Source organism: Rhinichthys klamathensis, unplaced genomic scaffold (assembly GCF_029890125.1).
Source record: "Rhinichthys klamathensis goyatoka isolate OS25496 unplaced genomic scaffold, OSU_Roscu_1.1 h1tg000305l_1, whole genome shotgun sequence".
Classification (NCBI taxonomy): domain Eukaryota; kingdom Metazoa; phylum Chordata; class Actinopteri; order Cypriniformes; family Leuciscidae; genus Rhinichthys; species Rhinichthys klamathensis.
The window spans coordinates 757,958-770,721 of NW_026606824.1; the positions used below are offsets into that span (position 1 = coordinate 757,958).

The 12,764-nt window shown below is 44.5% G+C and overlaps 1 protein-coding gene across 1 annotated transcript in view; it reads left to right on the forward strand.

The window, feature by feature from the left end:
- Positions 1-12,764, forward strand: part of LOC130104224 (cadherin-like protein 26) — a 30,474-nt gene that overhangs the window by 974 nt on the left and 16,736 nt on the right. The gene's annotated exons all lie outside the window — the stretch shown is intronic.

The window sequence follows — 12,764 nt, forward strand, 5'->3', positions numbered from 1 at the left end:
TGAAGTCTATTAAAATTATTCTTGCTACCCAGTTAATTATAAATTTGCTAAATTTAATAATAGTATTTCCCCCTTGTGCTCCAATTATTCATTTGTTTTGGGAATGTGTGTATTGCAAAATCTTTTGGGTTGACTTCTCAAATTTTGTTAAAAGATATATATCTTTAAACTTCTGTATAAGCCAATTATTTTTTGTTTTTTGGTGACTCTCTGAAATTAGACCCCTTTCATTTTAAATTTGTTCTTAACTTGCTACTTTTTCTTGCCAAATTTTATATTCACAAGTGTACATTTTCAAAGAAAACTATTTTTTTCATTTTTAAGAAAGATTTTGATATGTATCTAAATTCTTTGAAGAACTCTAAAAACTCCACTGCATGTAAGACTTTGAAATGTTGTCAATAATTTAAGCTAGTTTAATGCTATTTATGTTTATGTAATGTAACCCTTTGTATTGTGTATCGTTTATTGTTTATTATTGTCCTAATTTGTTTTTGTTATTACTGCATAATATATATATATATATATATATATATATATATATATAAAAAAAAAAATGTTGCAGAAACTAAGTCTATCACACTGTATAAAGTCAGGTGAAATCCAGGTTTATGTACAATCAGACGATTAATGTTTGGTTTCCATTGAATGATTAGCTGATGCGATTATTTGCCATGTCTCTTAAAGTAAAAACGGCATGTTTATTTAATTAGTTCTCGCAACTTGGAGCCCGGGAAGTCACCTGTGAAAAAAAAAAGAAAAAAAAAAAGATTTAATATGAATGACGTGCATCAAAATCTTTTGTTTATTTGTGATAATCTGAGCACTTTATTATTATTTCACCCCATACAATTGAGAATCACTTTAAGCATGCAGACGCAGTTAAGAGACAATTTGATGTATTCCACTTAATAGCTACACAAGAAAACAATATAGGCCTACAATATAAGATTTGTTAACAACGTACCTCCTGCTTTTCTTCTAAAATGAGGGCGGGCCACAAATCCATGAGTACAGTTTACAAACCCGTGGGAACGCATTGCGAAAGCGTGGGCACAGTTTATTAATTTGTGGGCACGATTTTTTACAGTTAACAGTTTGAGAATTCGTGAGTGCGGTTTATAAACTGAACGAACGGATTGCAAAACCGTCGGCACGGATTGTTTTTTTTTTCTCTCCCACAGGTGACATAGTCACCTCCGTAGTAGCTACACACTATTGGGTGTGGATGAAAGTGTCTTTCATTCCTGTACGTCTTTGAGTTCATGACACATGAACATGAGCATGCACTTTAAGAATGGTTTGAATTGTACGTTCACGCCTTAAGGTACTCTCAAATATGCTTATTAGTAAAACTAATAATTATGTGAATTCAGTCAAATGTGCATTGGCTGTAGCTATCTGTTAAATACAACGCATTCTCATCCCAAGGCGTCATATACTGACGCTTTTGCCAAAGTGTCTACATCCAACGCAGATGGCACCCTTTAGCGTCAATATAACACGCTTCGGTTATGGGTAGGTTTAGGTCTGGGGTAGGGTTAGGGTTAGACCACTAGGAGGCACATATATCTGCGTCTCATATTGACGCTAAAGGGTGCCATGTGCGTTGGATGTAGACGCTTTGGCAAAAGCGTCAGTATATGACGCCTTGGAATGAGAACGGGCTCGTTAAATATAGTATTCTATATAATCTGTACAGTTGTGAGCTTAATTTTTGCTTGACATTATAAGGGAATGTCAAGCAGTGCAAGCGTATGCCCTCAAGCAATGTTAGAAAGGGAAACATCACAGAAAGTTTGATTTGTTAATGTGAATGCTGGCCAAAAATAATAATATCCCTCCCAGACTAAATGAAGGGACTTTTAACTTGACATAATAAAGAATCCTTTATGCAACATAATTTACTCTTCACAAGTTGTCCTTTGGTGCAAAATATATATTAATTGTCCTGACTATGGCAATACATTTAAATGATTTTAATAAGCTTGTCAAAATCTTCTCAGCAAAACGGTTATTTTTAAAGTCAATGCAATTTGGGGACTGCATTACAAATTTAAAACCAACTGCACTGTAAAATAAAAATCAAAGTTGTAAATAAAACAAAGATAATACTATTTCAGTATTTTTAACTTAAATTCACATTTAATTCAATGTTACTTACCGTTTCTTTGTCATTATTTGTGAAATTTATTGCATTTTATTGCATTTTGTTGTGAATATTGTTGCAAAGTAAATCCTCAACAATTTATTACTGTGTTTCTATTTCCAAAAAAACATTCAAATTTGTTTCTTTGACTTTTACACGACATTACAACCTTAAGTCACAGAAACAATCCTCCTCAAGCAACCTTGGGATATTGTCTTTTTTCAAGGGGAAGAACGTGGTAGTTACGTGTTTGTTTCTTAGGGCCTTTAAACCTTTTTTAATCCAAGACATTTTTTGGCTAATAACCCACATGTTTAGCTGCTAGACTAAATCACCCCTCTATAAGAATCATACTGACTTACTACTAAAATGAGATTCACTTTCAAGGGAACTCAACGCTGCGTATAGCGCTGCGGCGGGAACGCCCCTGCGTGATTGCGTCATGAAGCACTCGTGAAATCAGTCCAATGGCGTGACGGGACGTCCTAGGCGGGTGACGTCATTGACCAGGAACCTATAAAGCACCCCTGGACCGAACAAACACTAGCTTCTGTGTCTTCACAAGCGCTCTATGAGAAATCGTATCTGTCTATTTGATGTGTGTTTGTCTCTCTATATATTATGGAAAAGCAGCAATTTAAGCAGTGTGTCACTCCCTGTCCTCGTTTCATCACGGGTGGGGATACACACGAGCTTTGTGTGATGTGTTTGGGATTGGAGCATGCCCAGTCAGCTCTTGAGGGAGTTGGCTGTGAGCATTGTGAGAAGCTGGCAATGAAAACTCTCCGGTCCCGCCGAGCACTCTTCGAGGAGGGTGCTTCGGTTCGCGTTCCCCAGGGCTCGGGTCCCGCTGCTGCTGAGGCACGGCGAAGACGCTCGTCCTGGGGTTCGCAAATGGATTTAACGGCGGGGTTAGAGACGGGTGATCCCCTATCTCTTCCCTTAACCGTTGAATCCGACGCTTCAGTTCACGAGTCAGAAGCACGCGCTGCGGTTTCTTCTGCTCGCGCTGAAGCGCAAGTGCAGCAGCACTCCAGTTCCGAGGAACTGGATGTTGTGAGCTTGGGAGATGAGGATTTTGCATCACACACAGTCACACACACACAAGAGGAGCTTTTGGAGGTTGTCACTCGCGCTGTTGCTAGATTAAATATTGACTGGCCAGCCGGTGAACAGGAGTCATGTCGATCAAAGAGTAAATTAGATGAACGATTTTTGCCATCTAGATCGCAACCTCCAAAGCGGGGCTTACCGTTCTTTCCTGACCTCCATACTGAGGTATCGAGGTCATGGATTAGACCGGCATCATTCAGAGTTTTTAACCCAGCGACATCTGAATATTCGAATATAGTAGGGTTAAAGAAACATGGTTATGCGGCGATGCCTCAGGTGGAAGAGACGCTTGCGAGCTATCTCTCCCCCGAGTCTGCATTGTCGCTGAAAGCCCCGCAGCTGCCCACTAAACCAGTAAGAACAACATCGGTTTTAGTGGGTAGGGCATATTCGGCAGCAGGTCAGGCGGCTGCCAGTTTACATACTATGGCGGTCCTACAGGCATATCAGGCTGACTTATTAAAAGACATAGACGATGAATGTGAGGAAGTGGGGAGAGATACAATAGCGGAGGTCAGGAAGGCAGCTGATCTATCTCTTCGGGCCACCAGGGAAGCGGCAAAATTTATCGGCCGCTCTATGGCAGCTCTGGTGGCCACGGAGAGGCATCTCTGGCTAAATCTCTCTGACATTAAAGAGAGAGATAAAAGATTTTTGTTAGATGCTCCTGTCTCCTCTACCGGTCTTTTTGGCGATTCAGTAAATTCGGTCGTCGAAAGATTTCAAGAAGCGAAAAAGCAGGCAGCTGCATTTCAAAAGTTTCTTCCCCGTAAGGTCTATGTCTCTGGGGCTGCTGGGCGGGAGCAGCCCCAGCCGAGTATGTCCTCCTCTCATAGAGCCCAGCAAAAGGTGAGCGTGGCTGTCCGTGCCCCCCCACAGAGAGACTGGGGGTCGGGACAACGCGCTCAGCCAAGGTCTTCCCGAGGTAGAGCAGATCTGAGGACTGTGATTATCTCCAGGAAGGCTTTGGCGAAGAAGTCCTGACGCCAAGGGCGCCAGGATTCTGATGGTAGCCCCCTCCGAGGGGAATCGGTGTGTCGAGGCACCCGTTTCCTCTCGCTGCCATCAGGGGGCCGTGCTGCCAACCCTGCCACCTCTGGTGTTTCAGGACGCAGCGGTCCCCAGCGAGTTCTTATCTCCATGTCCGCCCGGAAACGTTGCGGCGTGGGGAAGCTCGCACCCTCCGAGGAGAGTTCGAAGTGGGTCAGTTCGGTTGCTTCCTGCCGGTGCGCCGTCTCAGGTCACCGAGCTGGCCGCTCAAATAACACCAGAGACTAGCCTCGAGAGGCTGGTTCCCTTAGTAGAGTATCTGGCAGCGTGGAAACTTCTGCCAAATGTCTCAGATTGGGTCCTGCACACAGTAAAAAAAGGGTACAGAATTCAGTTCGGGTCATGCCCGCCCAGGTTCAACGGGGTAGTACACACGGTAGTAAACTCCGAGCAGGCTTTGGTGATGGAAGGACACTTCTGCAAAAAGAGGCTATAGAAAGGGTTCCTGCCCACAGCAGAGAGTCAGGGTTTTACAGCCCATACTTCATAGTTCCGAAGAAGGGTGGGGGGCTGCGGCCCATCTTAGATCTGCGTCGACTAAAGATCTGTGTCGAGCAGTCAAGAAGTTAAAATTCAAAATGCTCACGTTGAAACAGATTGTGTGTCAGATCAGGTCCGAGGACTGGTGTGTCACAATAGACCTAAAAGATGCATATTTTCACATCTCCATCCTTCCGCAACACAGGAAGTTCCTCAGGTTCGCTTTCGGGGGCGAAGCGTACCAGTATCGGGTTCTTCCGTTTGGCCTAGCACTGTCACCCCGCACGTTCACAAAGTGCGTGGATGCAGCTCTGGCTCCTTTGAGACTCCAGGGCATCCGCGTGCTGAACTATATAGACGACTGGCTCATCCTGGCACAGTCAGAACATCAGGCGGTCCAGCATCGAGATGCTGTGCTAGCTCATATGAAGAAGTTGGGGTTAAGGCTAAATGTAAAGAAAAGCGTGTTAGTTCCACAACAGAACACCACTTTTCTGGGCGTAATATGGGACACAAAGACCATGAGAGCATGTTTGGCGCCCGCCAGGATAAAATCGATCCTGGAAGCCATGCGCAGGATAAGACTAGGCCAGTCACTCACTGTAGTACAGTTTCAGAGAATTTTGGGTTTGATGGCAGCAGCGTCCAACGTGATTCCTTTTGGCCTGCTGTACATGAGAGCCTTACAGTGGTGGCTCAGGACCAGGGGGTTCTCCCCGAGGGGAAATCCTTTTCGCATGATCAAGGTCACGCGGCGATGCCTACGTGCCTTAGTTATGTGGAAAGATCCTTGGTTCTTGTCCCAGGGTCTGGTGCTGGGAGCTCCCTGTCGTCGCTTAACGCTAACGACGGATGCTTCCCTCATCGGTTGGGGGGCGACCATGAGTGGTCACTCAGCTCGGGGTCTGTGGAGCGACCATCATCTTTCCTGGCACATAAACCAGTTGGAGATGATGGCCGTGTTTCTGGCACTCAGACACTTTCTCCCAGACCTCAGGGGCCACCATGTGTTGGTTCGCACGGACAACACAGCGGTGGTCTCCTACATAAATCGTCAGGGGGGTTTACGATCTCGCCGACTTTGGAAATTGGCACATCGAGTTCTGGTTTGGGCCCAGGGGAAGTTGCTATCAGTTCGAGCACTGTATATTCCGGGTTACATGAACAAGACGGCAGACTCTCTGTCGAGGCAGGGAGTGGTGCCGGGGGAATGGAGACTCCACCCCGAGGTGGTGGAGCTCCTTTGGAGTCGATTCGGGCAAGCTCAGGTGGATCTGTTTGCGTCTCGAGAGACAACGCACTGTCCCCTATATTATTCCCTAACGCATCAAGCCCCTTTGGGGTTGGATGCCATGGTACAGACGTGGCCGAGATTACGTCTGTATGCCTTTCCCCCCCTGGCATTACTACCAGGAGTTCTGGAGAGAGTTCGCCGGGACGGGGTTCGGCTCTTATTGATAGCCCCGTTCTGGCCGGGCCGAGTGTGGCTCTCAGACATTGTGTCTCTCGTCGAAGGTCCTCCATGGGAAATTCCGGTCAGGAGAGACCTTCTCTCCCAGGCGGCAGGGTCGGTGTTACACCCGCGTCCGGAGCTATGGAAACTGTGGGCCTGGCCTCTGAGGGGGATCAGCTCATAGACTCAGGTCTTTCTACTGAGGTAGTGGAGACCATGTTACACTCTAGAGGTCCTTCCACGAGGAGGCTCTATGCCCTAAAATGGAGAGTTTTTGTTGCCTGGTGTACAGGCCAGTCTGTGAATCCAGTTGACTGCCCAGTTGGTTCAGTACTAGATTTTCTTCAAGAAAAGTTTTCTTCGGGGTTGTCTCCCTCCACCTTGAAAGTATACGTGTCAGCTATATCCGTCTATCACGTTCCTATAGAGGGTGCGTCAGTGGGAAGACACCCGTGGGTAACTCGCTTCCTCCGTGGTACTTTGAGGCTAAGGCCTGCGGCACGCTCGAGGGTGCCGACTTGGGATTTGGCCTTTGTATTGGAAGGTCTAGCCCTGGCCCCCTTTGAGCCCATTGAAGAGGTTCCAGAGAAGTTTCTCACATTAAAAACTTTGTTTCTTCTTTCTATCTCTTCTCTTAAAAGAATCGGGGATTTACAAGCATTGTCAGTTGCTCCCTCGTGTCTTGAGTTTGCGCCTGGTATGGTGAAAGCGTTCCTGTTTCCGAAGGAAGGTTATGTGCCGAAGGTCCCCACTAATGTGGCGGGTCCAATAATGTTGCAGGCCTTTTCTCCGCCTCCGTTCCAAGACCAGGACCAGGAGAAATTGAACTTACTTTGCCCAGTTAGGGCTTTAGATGCATATGTCCACAGAGCTGCCCTGTGGCGCAAATCTGATCAACTGTTTGTGTGTTTTGGGTCCCCGAGTAAAGGGAAGCCCGCATCCAAGCAGACTTTGAGTAAGTGGATAGTTGAGGCTATATCACTTGCATATGAGTCGGCCGGTCATCCATCACCACTAAAGATCCGAGCCCACTCAACTAGGAGTATGGCTGCTTCTATGGCCCTATTGTCAGGGGTTTCACTTCAGGAGGTATGTGATGCGGCAGGGTGGTCCTCTCCACACACCTTTGTCAAATTTTATAACCTGGATGTGGCTTCTACTCCAGGTTCTCGGGTGTTTCTAGTATAATGTGCATGACGATTTCACATATACAGGCACTTAAAGATTATGGCGACGTGGGTATTCAGTTCCCGCAGCGCTATACGCAGCATTGAGTTCCCTTGAAAGGGAACGTCTCAGGTTACGTATGTAACCATGGTTCCCTGAGAGGGAACGAGACGCTGCGTCGCTTTGCCATACTCCCAGCATGCCTGTGACCAACTTGTTCGACCTATCAGAAGCTAGTGTTTGTTCGGTCCAGGGGTGCTTTATAGGTTCCTGGTCAATGACGTCACCCGCCTAGGACGTCCCGTCACGCCATTGGACTGATTTCACGAGTGCTTCATGACGCAATCACGCAGGGGCGTTCCCGCAGTGCTATACGCAGCGTCTCGTTCCCTCTCAGGGAACCATGGTTACATACGTAACCTGAGACGATTTCCTGCATGTAAAATAACTGTCACTCTAGAATGAATAAGTTGAATAAGTTTCGCAAAAGGTTGAAATAACAATATTAATTATTAAATAAAACAAACAATCCACAAAGGAAACAGAAAACTGAAGAAAGACAAACTAGTGTAAATCATCCAAGCACAGCATAACCGTGACAACAATGGCAAAATAAAATATAGGCCTTTCAGTATGGCATTGAAAAGCACCTCAAATCAAAAGAGAATTAGATTAGAATTAAATTAGAATTAAAGCTGCCGTCGGAAACATTTTTTATCATATTCAGTGAAATCGACATTATAATCCGACAGAACAACATAAATAAAGTGATTTTAGAAAAAAACCCAGAGTTTCTAACTCCAGACTAACGAGACTAACAATAATCAGCCTCAGGACACTGACACCCTCATCCACACAATCCGGCCCAATCACATTATAAAAGCACAACGAGAGATTGACCTGACCTTTGGACTGAAACAACAGAAAACCAAAGTAAACTTGAATGTTATTTAGCCCTAAATAGAGACTACACCAACACTTCCTCACCAGCTGCCCCAACTATGAGGACATTAGAGGGACTTTTAACCCTCATGTGGTGTTCAAAACCCTATAACACCTGTGGTGTTCCCGGTCAAAAATGACCGGGCCATAAAAAAAACCTTATAAATCACTCATTATACCATATTTTCACCCAATCTTGGATTCAATCTTTTTGTCAACATGTTCTCTTTCAATTAGGACTGGTTTTATATTTTGATTTGCATCTGAATAATCATAGGCCTCATTTATTTGAGAGTAGGCATTTCATTTTTTGAGTATTTTTTTTTTTTAATTTTTGAATAATTTTGGAAATATTAAATAAAATCTGAAGAAAATTGGTATTGTTGATCACACTAGTCAACTTAACATTTTCACCAGGAATTTTGTTTTGAAACTTTTGTTTTGTAAAAAATATGGCACATAGTCACACTTGTGGTGTTCCCGGTCAAAAATGACCGGCCTCTAAAAAATAGCTTATAAGTCACTCATTATACCATATTTTCACCCAATCTTTGATTCAATCTTTTTGTCAACTTGTTCGCTTTCAATTAGGACTGGTTTTATATTTCTGTTTGCATCTGATTAATCGTGGGCCTCATTTATCTGAGAGTGGGCATCTAATTTTTTGAGTAAAAAACAAATAATTTATGAGTACATTTGGCAATATGAAAAAAAAAAAATGAAAAAAATGGCTACTGTTGATCACACTTGTCTACTCTAATGTTTGACCAGGAATTTTGTTTTGAAACTTTTGTTTTGTAAAAAATATGGCACATAGTCACACTTGTGGTGTTCCCGGTCAAAAATGACCGGCCTATAAAAAATCGCTTATAAGTCACTCATTATACCATATTTTCACCCAATCTTGGATTCAATCTTTTTGGCAACTTGTTCTCTTTCAATTAGGACTGGTTTTATATTTCTGTTTGCATCTGATTAATCGTGGGCCTCATTCATCTGAGAGTAGGCATGGTCAAAAATGGTCACAATGGCCGACCATTGAAAGTGAATGGGAGAGACTGAAAATAACAGAACAATTTAGTTTTCAGGAGCATGTTAATTATTTTCATGTACACATATGAGCATGTGTGCTTGCAAACATCGAGCCCTTGGACCTGTGCATGTATCGATACATTTATACACACGCTACCCAGACACACACATGTTAAAACACACAAACTTTTTTAAATATTACACACATTCTTTTCCACAGAGAGAAATTTGATCCTACCCTAACCTGCATCTAATATACATTTATCCATCTGACATTACCACACACACACACACACACACACACACACACACACACACAGGCCACCACAAGTGTACACCACAAGTGTAACAAGGTAACAATACTCCCACAAAAAAATAAGAAAATTTTCAAAAAAACACTGAGATTTAGTTATACCGTTTGGGAACAAAGTCACTAAGTTTCAGTCCAAAGCGATAACATTAACTAGTATTTTCGGGAATAAGAAAATCTTCTCCGGGTCAAATTGACCCGAACACCACATGAGGGTTAATACAAAATTTGAAATACTTTGCCCTAACTTCATAAAATTAAACAACAAAACACAATTTCAACATCTATTATGTGAAAAAAAAGAGATTCTATCATACTAGCAGCCAGATACATTGATGCTTGTCACAAAAAGAGAGAGTCGACGACTAATCAGTGATGCGCCCACACACACGCTTAGTCTGACTTCGTGTCTGAACCCAACCAGGAAAGAAAAAACCTCTGCACTCAATTGGATAGACCTACAACCAATCAGAGCAACGCAGTAAGTGACGTATGTTGAGCTACGCATAGTTGATTGGCCCGACGATTTCTGAACCGATCATAATTACTCCTCAGTGGATCGAGTCCCGACCGAACTTCCAGTCCAAAAAATGTTGTGGGCGGGGTTCGGGCTGGCATCCAGGCTAACACACGCTCATACACCAAACACAAAAACTTGCACACTGAATTCTAAATTCTTCACAGAATTTTTAAATGTTCATAAACTGTTATATATATATATATATATATATATATATATATATATATATATATATATATTACACTGTTAATTTGTACAATTAATTTAATTTGTACATTTAGATTTAAGTATGTTATAATATTTTACTATTTTGATGTCTTTATAATTATTCTATGTATTCCAAGCTTTGGCAATATTGTATGATATACAGTCATGCCAATAAAGCAATTTTGAATTGAATTGAAATTGATAGAGAGAGAGAGAGAGAGAGAGAGAGAGAGAGAGAGAGAGAGAGAGAGAGAGAGAGAGAGAGAGAGAGAGAGAGAGAGAGAGAGAGAATGTATTAAGGTTTATGTCATTCCAAAATTGAAATCCTTGTAGAGAATTAGATTATATGCTTTTTAAAATACTAGTTACTTTTTTATTGATTACATGATTACTTAATATTCACAAGATGGCAGTAAATTATTCAAAATTCATTATTCTCCTTAATTGTTCTTTTTATGTTTTAATTTAACATGTTTTAGATTTAATTTGTTATTAACTTATCATCAGTTTACGAACCCCCTGCAGTTCCCTTTCAGTCGAGAACGTCAGACGTAGTCGATGTCGACTGAAATGGAATCACGCTAGGGAGCCTATTGTCTTCGAGTATCTTAGAACGAGCCAATGCACATTGGCGTGCGAGATATGCATCTTACACTCTGCCCTGCGACGTGGGTATAAATACAGAAGTAGATGCACGCACCATTTGCCTTTCACTTCGGAGCCGAGCTTCATGTTCAGGTCTTCTGAAGAGTGTTATTATACAACAAGCGAGTGTGTCGTGCTTCTTCTGGAAGTCTCTCCTGTTGTCGGTGTTTACAGCGGAGTGCAGCGGTGATCTCGAGCTTCCGAGCTCCCAACTGCTGTTGTCACAGCAACCAAATTTCTGTTTGTGTTTGTTTGTCTGACGGCCGTTTGAGGCCGGAGAAAGTGAGTGCTTCACTGATACAGGCTGCACCATTCCTGTATCAGTGTTGTATCAGAAGCGCGAGTCCCCATTACCACGCCCCGCCCTCGGGTGCCGCGTGAGATGGGTGATAGGAGGATAGTGATGGATGTCTAGCCCGGTAACTATTCCCTGTGGGCTCCTCACTCCTCCATCACACTGCAGCCGATGGAATTCCTGTTGAACGTGCTGATCAGTCTGTAATGGACCGATCAGCCGTTTTAATTGGGGTTCCCCTAGAGGATAAGATGTCGATAGCAGCATCGGAGGGTGAGCTGGCCTCTGGAGATGACGACTCGGTTGTGTTCCCTCTGGGAGTGTAACATTGCCCGAGCCAGATCCAGAAATATCAGCTATGCTGAAACGGGCCGCCGAGGCTGCCGGGCTCGATGGAATCCTCCAGTCTCGGTTGGAGGATTGGTATCACGGGGCGGGCTGTGCTGGTTCTCAGCTCGCCTCCCCAGTGCCTTTCTTTCCCGAAGTGCATGGAGAGCTTACCAGGTTGTGGACGGCACCTTTCTCTGCCAGAAACTGCCTGAATAGCTTTTCCCCCTCGCTACCCTTGAGGGAGGAGCGGTGAAGGGTTATGAGGCTATCCCTCCAGTGGAGCGTTCTGTCGTGACACAGGTGCACCTGTGCCCGACGGTCGCTGCATATGGGGGATCCTTTTCTCCCCTCGCAGGCCTGTAAGCTCGCGTCTGGTTTGGTGGTCAGAGCTTAGAAGGCCTGCGGGCTGGCCGCCTCCTCTTTGCATACCATGGTGTTGTTGCAGGTCTATCAGGCCAAAACACTCATGGACATGCACAAGGGTAGTCTAGACCGTGCGCTCATGAGTGAGCTCCGCACTGCTACCGACCTCGCCCTCCGGGGCACGAGTGTTGCAGCATGCGCGGTCGGTCTAGCGATGTCCACATTAATGGTCCAGGAGCGCCATCGTTGGCTCAGCCTGGTTGAGATGGCGGATGCGGACAAGGTTCGGTGGATGGAGAAGTTGCTCTTGGAGTGGCCACCGATCCCATCCCTCCAGCTGGTTGGAGGGCCGGTTGGAGTTTTTTAATTATGTGTGTCTGTACCCACATTTTTATAAAAGGAGCCAACTTCTCTTTTCCTGGGTCCCCAAGAGGGCCAGTCTGGCAGTGTGTGACCCTGTATAAAAGCCTTACACCCCTCAGCCCCCTCTTGGTTGCCAGCAGGCAGCTTGGTGCGGTTCGAGGACCCGGTCATCCGCCTTCTCACGCATCCCCTGCCGCCAGTGGAGACAGGTAAGTGTTGCACTGCACACTAACACCATTGTTCTCCACTTTGCTGCCCCACCTTGGGTACGTCTGGGCCTGGTCTGGGCCTGGTCTGGTTGTAGAAGCAGAAAGAGCTTCTGACCAATCCAGACCAGTCTGTGAC